The sequence below is a fragment of the Moschus berezovskii genome, chromosome 17 (assembly GCF_049115385.1).
Source record: "Moschus berezovskii isolate FMDL1 chromosome 17, NW_MosBer_1.0, whole genome shotgun sequence".
Taxonomy (NCBI): Eukaryota; Metazoa; Chordata; class Mammalia; order Artiodactyla; family Moschidae; genus Moschus; species Moschus berezovskii.
Genome location: NC_142476.1, coordinates 37,728,009 through 37,741,172, shown reverse-complemented (window position 1 = coordinate 37,741,172; position 13,164 = coordinate 37,728,009).

Sequence of the window (13,164 nt, the reverse complement as noted above, 5' to 3'; positions counted from 1 at the left end):
ACCAGGAAGAAATAGAAAATCTTAACAGACCCATCACAAGCACGGAAATTGGAACTGTAATCAGAAATCTTCCAGCAAACAAAAGCCCAGGTCCAGACGGCTTCACAGCTGAAGTCTACCAAAAATTTAGAGACGAGCTAACAGCTATCCTACTCAAACTCTTCCAGAAAATTGCAGAGGGAGGTAAACTTCCAAACTCATTCTATGAGGCCACCATCACCCTAATACCAAAACCTGACAAAGTTGCCACAAAAAAAGAAAACTACTGGCCAATATCACTGATGAACATAGATGCAAAAATCCTTAACAAAATTCTAGCAATCAGAATCCAACAACACATTTACACATTTACAGTTCAGTCTTTCAGTCATGTCTCACTCTTTGCAACCCGATGAATCACAGTACACCAGGCCTCCCTGTTTATCACCAACTCCCGGAGTTCACTCAAACTCAAGTCCATCGAGCTGGTATGCCATCCAGCCATCTCATTCTCTGTCATCCCCTTCTCCTCCTGCCCCCAATCCCTCCCAGCATCAGAGTCTTTTCCAGTGAGTCAACTCATCGCATGAGGTGGCCAAAGTATTGGAGTTTCAGCTTTAGCATCAGTCCTTCCAGTAAACACCCAGGATTGATCTCCTTTAGAATGGATTGGTTGGATCTCCTTGCAGTCCAAGGGACTCTCAAGAGTCTTCTCCAACACCACAGTTCAAAAGCATCAATTCTTCGGTGATCAGCTTTCTTCACAGTCCAACTCTCACATCTATACATGACCACTGGAAAAACCATAGCCTTGACTAGACAGACCTTGGTTGGCAAAGTAATGTCTCTGCTTTTTAATATACTATCTAGGTTGGTCATAACTTTCCTTCCAAGGAGTAAGTGTCTTTTAATTACATGGCTGCAATCAACATCCGCAGGGATTTTGGAGCCCCCCAAAAAAGAAAGTCTGACACTGTTTCCACTGTTTCCCCATCTATTTCCCATGAAGTGATGGGACCAGATGCCATGATCTTAGTTTTCTGGATATTGAGCTTCAAGCCAACCTTTTCACTCTCCTCTTTCACTTTCATCAAGAAGCTTTTTAGTTCCTCTTCACTTTCTGCCATAAGGGTGGTGTCATCTGCATATCTGAGGTTATTGATATTTCTTCTGGCAATCTTGATTCCAGCTTGTGCTTCTTCCAGCCCAGCGTTCCTCATGATGTACTCTGCATAGAAGTTAAATAAGCAGGGTGACAATATATAACCTTGACATACTCCTTTTCCTATTTGGAACCAGTCTGTTGTTCCATGTCCAGTTCTAACTGTTGCTTCCTGACCTGCATACAGGTTTCTCAAGAGGCAGGTCAGGTGGTCTGGTATTCCCATCTCTTTCAGAATTTTCCACGGTTTATTGTGATCCACACAGTCAAAGGCTTTGGCATAGTCAATGAAGCAGAAATAGATGTTTTTCTGGAACTCTCTTGCTCTCTCCATGATCCAGCGGATGTTGGCAATTTGATCTCTGGTTCCTCTGTCTTTTCTAAAACCAGCTTGAACATCTGGAAGTTCATGGTTCACGTATTGCTGAAGCCTGGCTTGGAGAATTTTGAGCATGACTTTACTAGCGTGTGAGATGAGTGCAATTGTGCGGTAGCTTGAGCATTCTTTGGCACTGCCTTTCTTTGGGATTGGGATGAAGACTGAACTTTTCCAGTCCTGTGGCCACTGCTGAGTTTTCCAAATTTGCTGGCATATTGAGTGCAGCACTTTCACAGCATCATCTTTCAGGATTTGAAATAGCTCAACTGGAATTCCATCACTTCCACTAGCTTTGTTCATAGTGATGCTTTCTAAGTCCCATTTGACTTCCCATTCCAGGATGTCTGGCTCTAGATGAGTGATCACACCATCGTGATTATCTTGGTCGTGAAGATCTTTTTTGTACAGTTCTTCTGTGTATTCTTGCTACCTCTTCTTAATATCTTCTGCTTCTGTTAGGTCCACACCATTTCTGTCCTTTATCGAGCCCATCTTTGCATGAAATGTTCCCTTGGTGTCTCTAATTTTCTTGAAGAGATCTCTTGTCTTTCCTATTCTGTTGCTTTCCTCTATTTCTTTGCATTGACCACTGAGTAAGGCTTTCTTATCTCTCCTTGCTATTTTAACTCTGCATTCAGATGCTTATATCTTTCCTTTTCTCCTTTGCTTTTTGCTTCTCTTCTTTTCACAGCTATTTGTAAGGCCTCCCCAGACAGCCATTTTGCTTTTTTTTGCCTTTATTTTCTATGGGAATGGTCTTGGTCCCTGTCTCCTGTACAATGTCACAAACCTCCGTCCATAGTTCATCAGGCACTCTGTCTATCAGATCTAGTCCCTTAAATCTATTTCTCACTTCCACTGTATAATCATAAGGGATTTGATTTAGGCCATATCTGAGTGGTCTAGTGGTTTTCCCTTCTTTCTTTGATTTAAGTCTGAATTTGGCAATAAGGAGTTCATGATCTGAGCCACAGTCAGCTCCTGGTCTTGTTTTTGCTAACTGTATAGAGCTTCTCCATCTTTGGCTGCAAAGAATACAATCAATTTGATTTCGGTGTTGACCATCTGGTGATGTCCATGTGTAGAGTCTTCTCTTGTGTTGTCGGAAGAGGGTGTTTGCTATGACCAGTGCATTCTCTTGGCAAAATTCTATTAGCCTTTGCCCTGCTTCATTCTGTACTCCAAGGCCAAATTTGCCTGTTACTCCAGGTGTTTCTTGACTTCCTACTTTTGCATTCCAGTCCCCTATAATGAAAAGGACATCTTTTTTGGGTGTTAGTTCTAAAAGGTTTTGTAGGTCTTCATAGAACCATTCAACTTCGGCTTCTTCAGCGTTACTGGTTGGGGCATAGGCTTGGATTACTGTAATATTGAATCAGTCATAATTCTAGTTCTTTTCTTGAAATGTTGTGTGTCACAGAAATATCCAAGTTTCCTTTCAATTGTATCATAATCAGATCTTTAATCCTGCCACTTGAAGTCTTTTGTTATCTATCAACAATCATTGTTTTACTCTGATACTTTTGTAAAAGGAAGACCTTGAGAAGATTCATAAAGAGAACTTTTAGACAAATATAAATTTCTGGTGACTTTTAGACTATTCTGATGAACTGGGTGAGAAATCATAAAGCTAACGGAAAACCTGATGACTGCATTCAGATCAACAGGAAATAATTGGGAATGGAATGAAATTATGATTTATAATTTTATGACTTTATTTTGAAATACATTGGCTTTTTGTATTTCTTTTCCAGAAAATTTTTCCTCTTATGCTAACCATGACTTACAACAAGTTGATAAATTATTCTTAAACAACTGTGAAGCATTTATCCACTTCTCTCTTCCTGATACTTTGGAGTTTGGCTTCTCCACCTGACTCCCATCTGGACTTGATCGTTTATTACAACCAGATTATCATTAGTTATTCTAACCATTGTTTTAATTTGTTCTCTCTTGCTGTTTTCAACTTATTTCTACCTTGTGCCTCTGCTGTACTCAGACTTTACTAATATTATTAGTTCAATTCAGTTCAGTCGCTTAGTCGTGTCCGACTCTTTGTGACTTTGTGATGCCATGAATCACAGCACAATTTTATCTATTTTATAAGGCTGTTGTCTGTCACATTCAGTTCAGTTCAGTCGCTCAGTCATGTCCGACTCTTTGAGACCCCATGAATCACAGCACGCCAGGCCTCCTTGTCCATCACCAACTCCCAGAGTCCACCTAAACCCATGTCCATTGAGTCGGTGATGCCATCCAACCATCTCATCTTCTGTTGTCCCTTTCTCCTCTTGCCCTCAATCTTTCCCAGCATCAGGGTCTTTTCAAATGAGTCAGCTCTCCGCATCAAGTGGCCAAAGTATTGGAGTTTCAGCTTCAACATCAGTCCTACCAATGACATTACTCAATCATTAACCAGGCCTCCAACAAAGTAATGATGGCTGTGTGCTCAGTTGCTTAATTTGTGCCCAACTCTTTGAGACTCTATGGACCGTAGCTCACTAGACTCCTCTGTTCATGGGATTCTCCAAGCATGAATACTGGAGTGAGTTGACATGCTTTCCTCCAGGGGATCTTCCCTATCCAGGGATCGAACCCAGGTCTCCTGAATTGCAGATTTTTTTACCACTGAGCCATCAGGGAAGCCCTGTGTGCCTGTTAGTCACTTAGTCATGTCCAACTGTTTGTGATCCCATGGACCGTAGCCTGCCAGTCTCCTCTGTCCATGGGATTCTTCAGGTGAGAACACTGGAGTGGATTGCCATTTTCTTCTCCAGGGGATCTTCCTGACCCAGGGATTGCACCCAGGTCTCCTACATTGCAGGCAGATTCTTTACCATCCGAGCTATAGGGAAGTCCAGGGAAGACCTAATGATGGCTATGTCTTGAAACCATCAATCACATACACACACACATATATGTATATATATAAATTGACATATAGAATATTTGTAATAGTGCAACTATTATGGTAAGAAGGAACAAGGGAAAATCTTTCCCAAGTCATAATAGACTAGTAAGATGTGAGATCCAGAGAATTTTAGACTATCAACAGGGCCTAATCTGAAAATTATCATATTGAGTGGCCTATCAACAGAATCTTCCTCAATATAGGAATGAATCTCCCTGGCAAAATGGGACAAAATTGGTCATGAACTGCTTTGCCTCCCAAAAGCTGACCAAGTTGAGACACTGTGGACAGTTTGTCACTCACCATTTTAGTGAGCAAATGATGCTGTATCCAAAAAGACATCAGCCACTGCAGCTGCCCCTGACTGTGCCTTAGGGGAATTCAGGCTGGAGAAAACAGGATACAGGCCCTAGATATTGAAGATGTACAGCAAAGGAAAGATTTCAATAAAGTCAGACTCTTACATCTTCTCATATGTAGAAGAACACTAAATCATTAACTTTAGAGGTCTCCCTTCCATAAATAGCAATAATGTTTTAATGTTTTTTTTTTCTTTTTAGCTAAAACTCTTATGTGTTCTGGCTCCTCCATTACCACTCTGAAACAGTTCCTGACAGCTATGTAATAAGTTGTCTTCCAGGGCTACATTCCTCAGTAAGGCCACCAAATAAAACTTAATTTTGAACTTTCATGTTGTGTATTTTTATCAGATGACATCCTCTTCCAAGACTTTTTCCCAGTTCAGAGTATCCTGTCCTCATTCACCCGGCTCCCTCCAGGCCTCCAATATATATATATTTTATATTTATATATATGTATGTAAGTAAGATATCTCAGAGAAGGCAATGGCAAGCCACTCCAGTACTATTGCCTAGAAAATCCCATGGATGGAGGAGCCTGGTAGGCTGCAGTCCATGGGGTCGCAAAGAGTCGGATGCGACTGAGCGACTTCACTTTCACTTTTCACTTTCACACATTGGAGAAGGAAATGGCAAGCCACTCCAGTGTTCTTGCCTGGAGAATCCCAGGGACAGGGGAGCCTGGTGGGCTGCCGTCTATGGGGTCACACAGAGTCGGACACGACTGAAGTGACTTAGCAGCAGCAAGTAAGATATCTAGTAGGCCATGTTAGATTTAAGATTAGTACACCAACTGAAGTGAAACACACACACACACATCACGTGCTAAAAGAATAGCACAGGCAATATAATTTTATTCATAGAAAATCATATGTGTGTGTGTGTGTTCTCGGTTGCTTCAGTCATGTCTGATTCTTTATGACCCCATGGACTGCAGCCCACCAGGCTCCTCTGTCCGTGGGAGTCTCCAGGCAAGAACACTGGAGTGGGTTGCCATGCCCTCCTCCAGGGATCTTCCCCACCTAGGGATCGAACTCACATCTCCTGCATTGGCAGGAGTATTCTTTAACACTGAGTCACTTACGACAGTTTTCTCATAACAGAGGTTACATGTCAAAGTTTCATGTCAAAACCTTATTTTGTCCCCAGACATGTGTCAGGACAATGGTTTTAAAAATTAAATGTATGACCAGAATTAAAATCACATTTTTTATGACAAATGTCTCTCCAACACTCCTTGGACAAAACAATTAACTGAAGTCCTGGCATCACTATACCTTCCAAAGATCATTACTAGGCATGAACTGAAAGCCAGATTTTTGTGAAGTAAGATCCTATTTCCTCACAGTCTCACTGGTTCCTGCCTGCAGTCCTACACTCACCTACCACGTGGCCCTGGGATGGTAGGATTCTTGCTTCATGGAGAAAGATGCCAAGGTATTTGAGCTGAGTTTAGGATTTTATACCAGGTAAGGAAGGAAATAATTCTCCTACTTCTGCAGTGGGGAAGAAGGAGGAATTCTACAGCTGGGAGTTTGGGCTTTGAGGTCCCAGAAACTTGAGGCAGCCAACTTCTCAATCAGAGGCTGCAGGAGTCTTAGTTCAGGAAAAACAAAGCCTTGAACAAAAGCCAGATTCAGGAATAACCAGTATTTTTACAGTCTCTCAAGTTCCTGTTAATTTACTCCTCAGATGAAGAACCCGTTGGGCATTAAATTAGGTGCCAACTTGGTAATGTGGGACTGGAACTAGGCCCTGGGAGTAAGCCAGAGTTTGTAGGTCAAAACAGCTTTGGCTTCAAATTCATGAATGAATTCTTTGAGCATCCATACAGCCAAGTTCATCACCGGCTCCCAAAAGTTTTCCAAGAATAAACAGAAAATTTCTGTGTGGAAAATCTGGTTTTGAATTATTTCCGCATCTGCTCCCAGAGTTATTTTCAGTAAGAGAAACCCTGAAACGAAACCACCGCCAACTACAAATCGATGTCAAATTGGCCACCAGGGGGCAGGCTTGCCCAGGCCAATGAGCCAAGCTGTAACGGCTGGCCCCCAAGCTCATGCAGAATTTCACTAACAAAGCATTGCGTCTTGGCAGAAGGAAAGGCTGGCAAATGAGTGGATTCTGCCTCAGGTCTGGGTCGTTCACTGTGACCTCGGCTGTCTTCTTGATTACCTCTGCGGTCTTTGACTGTCAGACAGCAGCCGCTGCCATTTATGTAGGATTTATTCTGCACCAAGCTCTGGGTTCGCTGTTTTTATTCAAATTAGATGTTATATGGTACTCTGTCAGTAGAGGCAGAGATAAAGATTCAAAGCTGCAGAACTTCTTCCAGGTCACAATTATAAGAGGTGAACAGTGCTCTTGAGAATTGGATTATGCTGTCCTAGCACCTGCGGAGTGAAAGTGAAAGTGAAGTCGCTCAGTTGTGTCCAACTCTTTGCGACTCCATGGACTGTAGCTCACCAGGCTTCTCCGTCCATGGGGTTTTCCAGGCAAGAATACTGGGAAGAAGTGCTCAGTTAACTTTTGTAATACAATTCTGAAGCCATAAGAAACCCTCTTGCTGGAGGAGCCTGAGAGAGCATGAGGTCCAGATGTTTACCACAAGTTTTGCACTGCAGAATCTGTTTTTCCAGAGACACTGCTCAGATCAGATCAAAGTAGAGTAGCTCAGCTTGGTAACACAAGAGCTAATGGGTGATATGAAGTCAAGGGAGGTTTCTCTTTTCTTCCTTCTTTCTACCTTTTATAAGTGGAGAAGAGTGGATATTCTGTCGTAAGTTGATGAAATTGATAAAATAGAAATAAATGAATAATTTAGAGAGATGGGATAAATACAGGAAAAACTACTAGGAAACCAGAGATAAAGTCACAATCAAATGTACGTAAATAAGCAAAGGGTTAAACTGTGGACCGGTTGTTTTGTTGAGTACTGTAGGCCAACTGATACCATTGAGGATAAATCTTTAAGACCTACCCTAAAGTGAAAACAAGGAAAATTATCAAAATCATAAAAAAACATTTTTATAAGGAAGATGAAGCAGACATTTCTACATGCTCAAATTAATATGTAGAAAGTCACAGAGAAGTCTAGAAGATGTAGACTGAACTCTGGAGAGGAACTTGGGATGAGGAGAAGGTTCGGGAAAGATGCTTGTTTTCTACGTATTATTGGGATGTTTTACACTGAGTGTTGTCCTGTCTTAATTGGGTAAAACCAACAAAAACATGAAAAGCATATGAAGTTTTTTTTTCCATGTACAATTTTCATGCACGAATGTATTAGCCACACATACTATTCCTTTCATATCTAATTTTTTTGGTAGCCTACTAGTATTGATTTTCCCCAAATTTACATTTCAGGGAAATCTAAATATCTGGCTATAAATTGATGATAATGATTTCATTCACTGTGCAGTATAAGCATTTACTGCCATGTGAGGGTCTGCGTTTAATTGTGGGACCACGGGGTGATTGAGAAACAGTCACTGCCCAACCTCTAGGTCAACTACTGTCTAACAGGTGAGATTGTTATGGAACAAAAAATGTAATAGATACCTTTATCATATCATCCAGCACTCTCACTGCTTGGTATCTACCTGAACTATTTGAAATCTGTATCCACACAAAAATATTCACAGTGATACTTATAGTAACTTTGTTCATAATTGTCAAAACTTGCCAGCAACTAAGATGCCCTTCAGGAGGTGAATCAAACTTTGATATATTCAACAAATGGAATGTTATTAAACCATGAAAAACATGTTACAGACCTAAATGTCTATTGTTAAGTGAAAAGGCTACATACAGTATGATTCCAAGAATATGACATTTTGGAAAGGGTGAAAATCTGGGTACAGCAAAATGATCCATTTCCAGGGATTGAGGGCAGGGTGGGGGAGGGTTGAATAGACAGATAAAAAAGGATTTTTTGAGCAATGAAAATACTCTGTGACACTACAATAGTGGATACATGTCATTATACATATGCCCAGACCCACAGAATCAGTTCAGTCACTGTCATGTCCATCTCTTTGCGACCCCATGGACTGCAGCACGCCAGGCTTCCCTGTCCATCATCAACTCCCAGAGCTTGCTCAAACTCATGTCCATCAAGTTGGTGATGCCATCCAACCATCTCATCCTCTGTTGTCCCCTTCTCCTCCTGCCCTCAATCTTTCCCAACATCAGGGTCTTTTCCAATGAGTCAGTTCTTTGCATCAGGTGGCCAAAGTATTGAAGTTTCAGCTTCAGCATTAGTCCTTCCAATGAATATTCAGGACTGATTTCCTTTAGGATTGAGTGGTTTGATCCCCTTGCAGTCCAAGAGACTCTCCTTTAGGATTGACTGGTATGATCTTCTTGCAGTCCAAGAGAACCCCATGAACAGTATGAAAAGACCCACAGAATATTAAACACCAAAAGTGAACATTAACATGAGCTATGGACTGTGTGTGACAATGATGTGTCAGTCTAGGCTAATCAGATATAATAAATAAAGCACTCTTTGGAGGATGTGGATTGAGGCAGAGTATGTGCCTGTGGTGGGAGCAGGAATTCAAAGAGAACTCTCTATACATTCTGTTCAATTTTACTGTGAACCTAAAATTGCTCTAAAAAATAAAGTCTGCTCTTTAAAATATCATTGTAAGTCTTCCAGCCATAAGAGTATGTTGATCTAAATATTTTGTAAAGAAGAAGCAATTCTCACTTGTGTGTGCTGGGTGCTAAGTGGCTTCAGCGGTGTCCAACTCTTTGCAACCCTATGGACCGTAGCCTGCCAGGCTCCTCTGTCCATGGGATTCTCTAAGCAAGAATACTGGAGTTGGTTGACATGCCCTCCTCCAAGGAACCTTCCCAACCCAGGAATCGAACCCACATCTCATGCCTCCTGCATCGGCAGGCGGGTTCTTTACCAATAGCACCACCACCAATTGATCTTTAAAGTCAGTTTAAAGTCAATCTCATTTGTTTGAGGCTCCAAATCAAAGATATTTAAAAAAATCCCTAAATTGCATGCCTGGATTCAAAAGAACAGTTATATCTTTAATATTTATATAAACCAGAGTGCAAGTATTTGTACTCATGGCAACCCACTCCAGTATTCTTGCCTGGAAAATCCCATGGATGGAGGATCCTGATAGGCTGCAGTCCATGGGGTCACACAGAGTCGGACACAACTGAAGCAATTTAGCAGCAGCAGCATTTATAAAGAGCATGAGAAGCAGCAGCAGCATTTATAAAGAGCATGATTTCTTAAATCTAGGAGACCTGAAGCTCAGAATGTCTGTCACTAGAAATGAATCCAGTCTCTTCTATGCCCATCTTCTCTCCTTCCTGGTACTGGCTGCTAGAGCAGCTGGAGTAAATCATGATTCAATGGTTCAGTTCAGTTCAGTCGCTCAGTCATGTCCGACTCTTTATGACCCCATGGACCATGGCACGCCAGGCCTCCCTGTCCATTACCAAATCCCAGAGTTGACCCAAACTCATGTCCATTGAGTTGGTGATGCCATCCAACCATCTCATCCTCTGTCGTCCCCTTCTCCTCCTGTCCTCAATCTTTCCCAGCATCAGGGTCTTCTCCAATGAGTCAGCTCTTCACATCAGGTGGCCAAAGTATTGGAGTTTCAGCTTCAACACCAGTCCTTCCAATGAATACTCAGAACTGATCTCCTTTAGGATGGACTGGTTGGATTTCCTTACAGTCCAAGAGACTCTCAAGAGTCTTCTCCAACACCACAGTTCAAAAGCATCAGTTCTTCAATGCTCAGCTTTCTTTATAGTCCAATTCTCACATCTATACATGACTACTGGAAAAACCATAGCCTTGACGAGACAGACTTTTGTTGGCAAAGTAATGTCTCTGTTTTTTAATATGCTGTCTAGGTTGGTCATAAATTTCCTTCCAAGGAGTAAGTGTCTTAATTTCATGGCTGCAGTCACCATCTGCAGTGCTTTTGGAGCCCAAAAAGATAAAGTCAGCCACTGTTTCCCCATCTATTTGCCATGAAGTTATGGCACTGGATGCCATGACCTTAGTTTTCTGAATGTTGAGCTTTAAGTCTGTTTTTTCACTCTTCTCTTTCACTTTCATCAAAGGTTTTTTAGTGCTTCTTCGCTTTCTGCCATAAGGGTGGTATCATCTGCATATCTGAAGTTATTGTTATTTCTCCCAGCAATCTTGATTCCAGCTTGTGCTTCATCCAGCCCAGTGTTTCTCATGATCTACTCTGCATATAAGTTAAATAAGCATGGTGACAATATACAACCTTGACGTACTCTTTTTCCTATTTGGAACCAGTCTGTTGTTCCATGTCCAGTTCTAACTGTTGCTTCCTGACCTGCATACAGATTTCTCAAGAGGTAGGTCAGGTGGTCTGTTATTCCCATCTCTTGAAGAATTCTCCACAGTTTATTGTGTCCACACAGTCAAAGGCTTTGGCATAGTTAATAAAACAGAAATAGATGTTTTTCTGGAATTCTTTTGCTTTTCTGATGATCCAGTGGATGTTGGCAATTTGATCTCTGGTTTCTCTGCCTTTTCTAAATCCAGCTTGAACATCTGGAAGTTCACAGTTCATGTATTGCTGAAGCCTGACTTGGAGAATTTTGAGCATTACTTTACTAGCATCTGAGGTGAGTGCAATTGTGTGGTAGTTTGAGCATTCTTTGGCATTGTCTTTCTTTGGGATTGGATTGAAAACTGACCTTTTCCAGTCTGTGGACACTGCTGAGTTTTCCAAATTTGCTGACATATTGAGTGCAGCACTTTCATAGCATCATCTTTTAGGATTTTAAATAGCTCAACTGGAATTCCATCACCTCTACTAGCTTTGTTCATACTGTTCATACTTGAAGTGGGCTTCGTAAGACCCACTTGACTTCACATTTCAGGATGTCTGGCTCTAGGTGAGTGATCACACCATCATGATTATCTGGTTTGTGAAGATCTTTTTTGTACAGTTCTTCTGTATATTCTTGCCACCTCTTCTTAAAAATGTTGAGTCCTTCCTTTTTTTTTTTTTTTTTCTGTTGAAACAAATAGAGGGTTAGCTAGGAGGATGAAGATACTGGTGATGTCCACTAGGAGGGGAAAAGCAGAAAAGGTGCTCCATTATAGAGCTCTTATTGTCTGCCAGCTCATAAAGAAGAGCCTGGTAGGCTACCATCCGTAGGGTCACAAAGAGTTGGACACCACTGAAACCACTTAGCATGTACCATGCATAAGTGAGAATCTGCTTCTTCTTCACAAAATATTTAGATCCATATATTCTTATGACTGGAAGACTTACAATGGTATTTGAAAAAATATGCCAGCTCCTGGGCCAAGTTCTCAAGGAGCATCATCTCATTGAATCCTATTAAAATCCCATAAACTGGGCATGCATCATTATCTTCATTCTAGAGGAAACTGAGCTTCCTCTTGCCTAAGATCCCTCCACTCCTATATCTCCTTCTTCCCCAGAGTTAATATCATAAGCCTGTGAATTCTTAGCCGGCTTTGGATGAACTTTATTTAGGACCACTGTGTTGGGTAAATTTACTTGTCAACTTCATGGTACAAAGGGGGTAGCAAGACAGTTGGAAAACATTAATCCCACAGGGAGTACCTGTAACAGTGTTTCTTGAAGAGATTAGCATCTGAAATGGTAGACTGAATGGGGAGATTTGCCCTCAGCAATATAGGTAGGCATCATCCAACCCCTTGGGAGCTCAAATGGAAGAACTAGTCTAATTGTCTCCCTCTCTCTCTTTTTGTCCATGAACATTAGTGCTTCTGGCTTTTGAGACTGCAGCTTCTGGGATTGACACCAGTGGGCCTTGGTTCTTATGCCTTTGGCCTCAGACTTGGAGATACACCATGAGTTCCACTGGATTTCAGCCTTAGCCTCCTTGAATTATGGCATGAGCTTTGCTGGTTCTCGAGCTTACAGACAGCAGACTGCAGGCCAATCCCCATAACGAATTCCTTCTAATATATCTATATATATACAATTGACTTTTTTTGTGTGTGTATATATATATATATATATATATATATATATATACACGGAGAAGGCAATGGCAAGCCACTCCAGTACTCTTGCCTTGAAATTCCCATGGATGGAGGAGCCTGGTAGGCTGCAATCCGTGGGGTTGCTAAGGGTAGGACACGACTGAGCAACTTCTCTTTCACTTTTCACTTTCACACATTGGAGAAGGAAATGGCAACCCACTCCAGTGTTCTTGCCTGGAGAATCCCAGGGATGGGGGAGCCTGGTGGGCTTCCGTCTATGGGGTCACACAGAGTCGGGCACGACTGAAGTGACTTAGCAGCAGCAGCAGCAGCAGCATATATATATACAATTGACTCTTAAACAGCATGCCT